The 8,585-nt window shown below is 43.9% G+C and overlaps 1 pseudogene; it reads left to right on the top strand.

Annotated features, from left to right (window-relative positions):
- The first annotated feature begins 2,920 nt into the window (after positions 1 to 2,920).
- Positions 2,921 to 6,327, top strand: LOC148007118 (sperm motility kinase Y pseudogene; annotated as a pseudogene).
- The last annotated feature ends 2,258 nt before the right edge of the window (positions 6,328 to 8,585 follow it).

Below are 8,585 nucleotides of genomic sequence, written 5' to 3'. Positions count from 1 at the left end.
TGCCTGAAACTGTGCTTTGTTTGATACTACAAACCAGGAAGTAGGGACTTAAACTTGAGATCACTGACTCAGGCTAGGGAGGACTCCAGGGCACCTGAGCTCAGCTGCAAAGGCAGACGCTGAACCACAGTGAGCAGAGGTGGCACATTTTGCTGTTTCTTTCCTTTTCTGCTCTCAGGCCTTTCAGTGAACTCTACAGATGAGGATCTTTCCTCCCAGGCTTAGTGTCTGCAGCCATGAGAGTCCTCTACAGGGGACTCCAAACCCCAGAAGAGTCTTCAGAAGGAAAGCGCTACACACTGCACTGCCCCCAGCACTCTGAGAAACAGAGACCCTTTCTGGGCTTGGGCCAGTCAGTGCTCAATAGTTAGCTTCTGGCTGCACTGGCTGCTCACAAATAACACAGCAGACTGGGTCCTGTGACCTGGCTGTCACAGACTGTGATTGAGAATTCATTTCAACTGTGTCAGCATAGCCACTCTGTTCCTTCTGGTCCCAGGTTGCACAGAGCTCCTTGTCCTCATACATGCCTGTTCCATCACTGGACCTTAATATTTAAAGTGAGCCCTACACTCAGGATGGACTTGGTTTTCTATACATCATGCCAACCTCTGTGTGATAGGAAGTGTCTGCCTGTATATGCATACCCCCTTATGTGCCTAGGTGTCCATGCATACCACTACCCCATGTCCTGTCAGAGGCCATCCTCTGGACAGGTCCTCACGCCTGCATGTCGGACCACCTGTCTTCAAGCCCCAACCCCTCCCCACTCCACAGATGCTGAGCTTATGGGCTTTGCTGATGCACCCAACATTCGTGGGGGTTTTGGGGGATTGAAACTCAATTCCTTACCCTTGGGAGGCAAGTGCTCTGCCTATCCCTGCATCTTTGTCTCAGGTGTTTGATGATAACCTAGAGCCTTTCCTAGGATTTATGAAATCAGTGTCATCTTGATCGGTCAGTTTAGAAACACAGCTTTGTTTTTTTTTAATTTTTTTTAACAGTGTACCATTAGTTTGAGGCTAATCATTCAGAATTCAATGAAAAAGTGACACCCTGAGTGTAGACATGACGACTTTGAAGCAGGAGGCATAGAAATCATTCAAAACAGAGAACTGAGGAGAGATAAACATCTTACAGGCTTTGATTTCTAAAAGCCTTAAAATTCTCCATAGCCCAAGAAGCCAGAGCCTTGAAGCCCTTCCCAACCATGTCATGACAGGTCCTATTGTGACCTCATGAGGAGCGACTGTGAGGCGTCCCAACCAACAGATGTTAAGCTGTTGCCAGGCCTGGATTTCTTTGAGTGCTTTGAGAGGAGGTGTGGAGTGGAGCCCTCTGCGACATGTTTGTATCTTGTGAGCTGTGTGTGGTTGTATTGGATTTTACTGTACTGTGTATATGTGTATGTATCAGTGTGTGTAAGAGAGTGTGTGCTAACAGATTTGCCTGTGTGTGAGTTGTGTGTACACTTTCGCTTGTGTGTTTGTCAGTATATGTAGGAGTGTGTGAGTTTACAGGTTTGTTTGTGTGTATGTTTGTATGTGTGTACCACCTCTTTTGTGTGTGTGTGTGTCCCTGTGTGTGTGTGTGTGTTTGTCTGTGATGTGCATTTTTCCAGGTTTACTTGTGTGTAAGTATGTGTGTGCCTGTTCCTACGTGATTGTGTTTTGTATGAATCTGGGCGTTTGTCTGTGTGTGTGCCTGTGTGTGTGTGTGTGTGTGTGTGTGTGTGTTTGTGTGTGCACGCACGTGCCCATCCCCTTTTGCCCCTTGTATCTATATTACCTGCACCTCAGTGCAAAAGAGTGTAGAGGCTATAAGTCACCCCGGCTCCTGTTCTTGAGGAAGGTCCTCAACCTCATTTTCAAGACAGGCTCCCTCACTGGCCTGCAGCTGCCCAAGTACCTGTCTTGGGTCTCCAGTGGCTCCCAGGAATTTGATATGCCGACCCCATAATATCAGATTAAAGGCCTACGTAGACTGCTGGCTGCTTATTTATGGATTGATATTTTTTCTATGTGTTTAAGAGATAGAATTAGGCCATATATTCTCAAGACCACTGACTATTTCCTTATTGTGGTTTTGTTTTATTTATTTATTTATTTATTTATTTATTTATTTATTTATTTATTTATTTATTATGGATTGCTGGATTCATTTTGGTGGTGGTTTTTATGTTCTCACATGCTATATTATTGCTTTGATTATTTACGGTTCTGCAGTCGGATGATTCACTCTATCTCCATTTTCAATGTCCTGCAGTTTCATCCTTTTACATTATTTCTGTTTCTCTATTTATTGAGTACAAGCAATCATTGGATTAGACTTGATACAAATTTGCCCTTTGTGACACCTTGACTCTTTTTTTGTTTAAGGTTGACTGTTCACTGATATTTAACTGCCTTATTCCTTATGGTTGGTTAATTTTAATTTTCAGTATTTTGCTCTGGAGAGTTGTGGATTTTTGTGGATCACTAGGTCCTGAAATTCAATGGAGTTTTCCCTTAAGTGTTGGCTTTTTACATTTGTTTGTTTTGTCTTATACTCAGTCTTTCTCCTCTCATTTCTTTTATCTGACCTTTTTCTTCAAACAATCCATTCACAGTATTGATCAGCTTTGGCCGCCCAATCCTATTGTAGTATAACGATTTTTATTTTCATCATTACATTTAGTATTTGTGTGCTCTTGGCTTTCTCTTTTGGGGATGGTTATTTGGGTGGCTTTTACTTATGATTCTTCATATTTCCCCCTGTTCATAATTTTACTCTATTTTTCTAGTCTAGTCTTTTCTTTGTTATTATTTTTTTCTTTTTGTTTCATTTGTTTCTTTTAGGTTCCACATGTGTAATTTTAGTTCCTGAATTGCTCCAGCTTTTTCATTATTTGATTCCATTTGTTTGTTATTTTTAGGTAGCATTAGTACTGATAAAATGCCTACAGAGACTGAGGAGGAGTTACCACCTTCTAGTCCCGATCCCAGTATCTCTCAGGAGGGAAACTTTCATTCCCAATATAAAGTACTGAAGACTATTGGAAAAGGAAGCTATGCCAAGGTCCTCCTGGCCCACCACCAGTTCACAGGAACCCCAGTGGCGGTCAAAGTTCTCCGAAAGAACAAGCAGTGGTTCCGGCCAGCCATGACAGAAGAAAACATAATGAGAAAGATCAACCACCCCAACATTGTTTCTCTCTTACAAGTCATTGAAAACAAAACTAGAATATACCTCATAATGGAGCTTGTGGAAGGCCAACAACTCTACCAGTACATCAGAGAGTCAGGGCAAGTAGAGGAGGATGAGGCCCGGCAAATATTTGAACAGATATTATCAGCAGTGAGCTACTGCCATGGAAAGGGGATTGTTCACCGAGACCTGAAAGTGGACAATATAATGATTGGTAAAAACAAAAAGGTCAAAGTCATCGACTTTGGGCTTATCACCGAAACACAACCTGGACAAATGCTAAACCAGCAGTGTGGTGCGTATTCTTTTGGTTTCCCCGAACGCTTCCTTGGTCTTCTGTATGACGGGATGAAGAATGATATGTGGACAATAGGAGTGGTCTTGTATTATATGGTAGTGGGAAAGCTCCCATTTGATTCTGTGATCATCCAAGAATTACAAAAACAAGTTGTTGCAGGGGTGTATCCTGCCCCCTGTGGGGTTTCAGAAGACCTGGAGAACCTCCTTAGTCAATTACTAACAGTAAATCCAATGTATAGACCAACAGCCAGCGAGGTGATGAAACACGCCTGGTTCAAAGAACACGGGAAGGGGTTCACAGTTCGTTGTGAAGAACTGCTTCCCCTCAGGCCAGACCCTGAAATTTTGGTGCGATGAAATGCATGGGATTTCAAGCCTCTGTAATAAAATACTCCCTAATAAAAAGAAAATATAATGAGGAAATGGCAACTTATTGCTTCCTACAACAGCAGGCTCTCCCGGGGTATGGCTGCACAGCCCAGGCACAGCAAGTGAGTCCCATTGCAGCCCCATTTCCTAGCCTTGACCCTGCTGCTGCTTTTAGATTACAAAGAAAGAGGAGTGGAAGCCTGCCAGTCCTAGGCTCCTTGCAGGTGTCATTCTCCCAAGGTCACGTATCTCATTATGGCCAGAAGGTTCATCCAAAAGGAGGAAGAAGGTCCACTGTGGCTGGTCGTCTCAGGCCACTACCGATGACACCTACACAGGACCACTATCACAAATGTGCCACGAGTGTCCCATACATTCAAACAACAAGCATCTTCAGTGAGAAGAGTAGCAACAAGGAAATAAAAGAAGATAATCTACTCTCCCACAGAGCCCCATTAGAGGATAAGCCCATCTCCAGCAGGGTCGGGCACAGAGGTTTTAAGGGGTGGACCAGGAATATAGCAAATGCCCTGATAAAGCTTTGTTGCTGTTTGCCAAGGAGAAAGAAACCTCGCCTGGGGCAGAACAGAATCTCACCCCAGAAATGAGCCACAGGGAGAGTCCAGATAACAAGCAGCAGGCACAGCCCAGGTACCTTCGTGCTTTGTCCTTTCTAGTTTGCTCTATGCTGGTCCTTCCTCTTGTCTCTGGTTTCCATTTTCCCCACAATTCTTACCTTGTATCTTCTCTAAGTTCTTTTATGAGGTTTCCGCAACACCAAGCCTTCTCCCTCTTCTTGATTTCTCCTCTTCCCAGCAGGGACTCAATATGAATTCCCCACTCTACAGAGTTTTCTTGTTGACCCATCCCTTCAGATGGACTCCAACTCCCCCTTAGGCCAATAGCTCCCACAGGGTGAGGACTAGAGATTCATGGGCTCATGGACTCATCCATGGGCTACTGGTTCTAGCACATGTGGTCATCAATCACAAGTGCTGCAGAACAGAGTCTTATGTTTTCAAATGTAACATCCCACTCCAGTAAGCCTTAAAATTAATAACAAGGTTTGTCACTGAATAAGTATCAACAACCTAGTTTGTGGGTTATTGTTGATGGTCAGAATCCTGCATGCATGCATATTGTTTTGCATACTGATTTTTTCATTCCTAAGACCTAGCAATTAATATATATTGTTACATATATATATACATATATATATATATATATATGTAACATTTCTAAAAGATTTCTTTCAAACATCTTAACTGAGAAGTAGAAGAGAAGATTTAATAAAATAATAAGGCAATCAAAGCTCCAAATGGTAATCTAAGTATTCTACCGCATAAGATTTTTGCTTAGAATAAATTGACTTTTTTTCCTCTCACAGTGCCATCTTGAAATTCTGTCATGTCCTGAGAATAAACAGGAGGTGATTTTAGACACATGGCCAACGAAAAGACACCAGCAGAAGCTACAGCACCAACAGGAGAAACAGCAATAGCACCAGCAGCATTAGCAGCAGAAGGAGGAGGAGGAGGAGAAAGATGAGGAAGAGGAGGATTCCCCAACACCAATCTCCTCCCTCCTCTTGATATCTCCTCTTCCCAGCAGGGACCCAATATGAATGATGAGTTCCCCACTCTACAGAGTTGTCTTGTTGACCCATCCCTTCAGATGGACTCCATCTCCCCCTTAGGCCAATAGCTCCACAGGGTGAGAACTAGAGGGTCATGGGATCATGGACTCTTCCATGGGCTACTAATCCATAGAGAAACGGGCCTGTAATACCAGACACTCAAGACACACAGTAGGTAGGGGGATCAGAACTTCAAGGCTAGCCTGGTCTACATCATGAGTTTAAGATCAGCTTGGACAACTTAGTGACACCCTTTTTCTAGAGGTGAGGAGGGCTAAGGCTACCAACTCAGTGGTAGAGTACTCGTGGGGAAACAGACTGCTGTCCATTGACACCTCTCCTTCCTTGCTCGGAAATACACAATGGTATTAGAAGAGTCAAAGGTTCCTGGCCTAGCATCCACTATTCTATTTGCTACATCATTAAGGGTGCAGTTTTTGGGGTGGAGTTTTTGGTATTTTGGTCAGGGATCAAATCTATGAAATAAAACTTAAGCAATACTCTCATTGCTGTCATAGTGGGAGGTGGATGATAAATGCTTGCCCACCTGCATCAGTACAAAGCTGGTTCCTTGGACTCCCTGCAAACACATCACTGCTAACTGTGTGCCTGGTATAGGCTTTTCCAGGACTATCCATAGCTTGAAAACCTTCCCTGCTATGGACCCTTGAGTGGGCATCCTGCCTTTCTCAGTCTCAGAATGGAGCAAAGATCCCCTGCTCACCTCTAGGTTCACAGGTCAGGGGCCTCTTCCATACCATAATGAACAAGACTGGCACAGCTGCACACACCTTGGAAAAAGAATGTATTGGCAACCCTTAACAAAAAAGATGGTTCTTACTTTCGATTATGGCATTCTATAAAATACGGGTATTTCCTGGTATAATTACACATGTCATTGATTGTGTGTGTGCGTATGTTTTTGAGGTTGGAGGGGGATAATTCATTTCTCTAAGCCCCTTCCTCAATGCTGGGTGAAAAACATTGACTCTCATATAGATTTTAATAATTATACATTTATTTATATATTTTTAAGATTCGTTTATTTTTCCAACTTTTGTAGCTCTTTCTGTGTGTGTGTGTGTGTGTGTGTGTGTGTGTGTGTGTGTGTGTGTGTGTAATTAGATATAATACTCAGGGTCAGTAATCCTACCCTTGAGCTACCTTATAACTTTTTATGTTTTAAACAGCTTTATTATGATATCTTTGATATATAAAGCTGATATGTGCTAGAGGTGAGCATCTTGATGTTCTTAAAGACATGTTCTTCCTCAGATACAGAACGCGAGCTGGCTAAAATCCTTGCTACTCCTGCAGATTAACCTTGTCATGCACTGAAGCAATGGGGCACATACTAAGCACACTCCCTGAGCTGCTTCCTAGGTTGGTAGCACTGGCTCCATCCCAGGCACAGCTGGAGTGGGCAGCTGTAAGGTTGAGGACCTGCACTCAGGACACTGGGCCCCAGGAGCACCTCACCTGCTGGTCATCCTGTGTACCTCTGAATGTCACTCCTGGGTTCTCACTGCCTGGCACTTAACCATAGACACCACTGTAGAACTGTCTAAGGCCAGAAGGGCAAAAACATTGTTGTTATAAATTTCTACTATGGAAACATTAAATGTTGTGCTTCTTGAACAGTTTTATGAAATGAACCTGGGAGAAACGCAAGAAATATGGCCTGAAGTCTCTTCTGGAACTGCCACTCCAGCATAAGCGTCCACAGGCAGTCAGTCTCCTCTGCACTACCGTCCCCCTTGTTTTGCAACTCATGGATCTCCTTGCTTAGCATATGCACAAGGTGCATTTGCTGTTGCTTCTCCAGCTTCTTCCTGACATCTTATTTTTATGGGTCTGGAGACAGACTCCCCAGAGGACAGTACCTCTTTTCTGATAGTTATGAACTGCAGATCCCTGTGCTCAATAGTGGGGGGCTGCTGCAGGGACTACAACACCAGAATGACTGTTTCTTGGGGCCTCTGCAGTGTGGAAGGTTTTCCTGGTTTGGTCGGTGTGGTCAAAGATGAGAAGGAAGCAAGTTCAGGGAATGAGAGTGCATCTGTCGCCCTTTCCTCTCCTGCTCCCTGTGCTTCCTCTCTGCTTCCTTGTCCAGACAGGCCTTCTATATCTCAGACCACCACTGCTGCTCCTCACTCTTTTTTCCCAGCCACCTGTGCAGACTTGGATGCTGCCTTGTTTGCAGAAGGAGGGGGGAGTGGCAAATCCACTGAAATGCCACCAATATCTGGTGTAGTGGACCTGTGGTAGAGGAGGTGGTGGAGGGAGGTCTGTTCATATGGGCTGGGAGACAGTCACAGGGGTGGGCAGCACCTCTGCTGGGGTTTCCCAATGGCCAGGACCACTCTTGGTCAGAGTGGAAGCAGGGGCAACTGACTTGGAGGAAGAGTTCAGGTGCTCCTGGCTGCATGTGCTAGATTCCACTGAGGACCTCTGGATCCACATATCACTGTCACACTAGAGACCCTTGCCAGCCTCTACTCAATGGAGCTCAAGTAGGTAAAACTTCCTGAAGCTCTTCCTTGGAAGGGGTAAGAGGCTGAGAAAAGAAAAGAGGAAGCTATACTACTTCAGGGACTCACCAGAGATATTAGCAAAATTTCATGCATGTTTCTTCCTCACAGAGGAGGTAACAAAAACTGGGGAATGGTTATATAACCAGACCTGACACTGCTTTATGGCTCACTGGCCAAGTAGCCAGCTGTTCCTGTGTCTACAAAGGAATAAAAAGATTTTTTCTATACACTGATGCATACTGTTTGTGGCATTGTCACTCCTGAAATTTAGCTCCTAACTTCAGGTCTAGGTAGAGGGGTCTGTTCTTGTGAAATGTAAAGAAGTAAACAATCAGATGCTTAAAACTGCATAAAAGGCATACTTTTTCCTCAGGTATCTGTTTTACAATCTTTTAAAAAGCATTCATGGGAGTTGACACCCTGAAACAAGCTTTGCCATTTCAGGAAAAGTGTGATGGAGGGAAGATTTGTACAGTGGGTTACTGGGAAGACAGGATTGTAAAGGAAATAAATAAATGGTTTTCTAAAAAGCATGTATTTTAAATGCCATGCTAAAAATT

The sequence above is a fragment of the Rattus norvegicus genome, chromosome 1 (assembly GCF_021556685.1).
Source record: "Rattus norvegicus strain SHRSP/BbbUtx chromosome 1, alternate assembly SHRSP_T2T, whole genome shotgun sequence".
NCBI classification, from domain to species: domain Eukaryota; kingdom Metazoa; phylum Chordata; class Mammalia; order Rodentia; family Muridae; genus Rattus; species Rattus norvegicus.
This window is presented reverse-complemented; position numbering and strand designations above follow the sequence as displayed.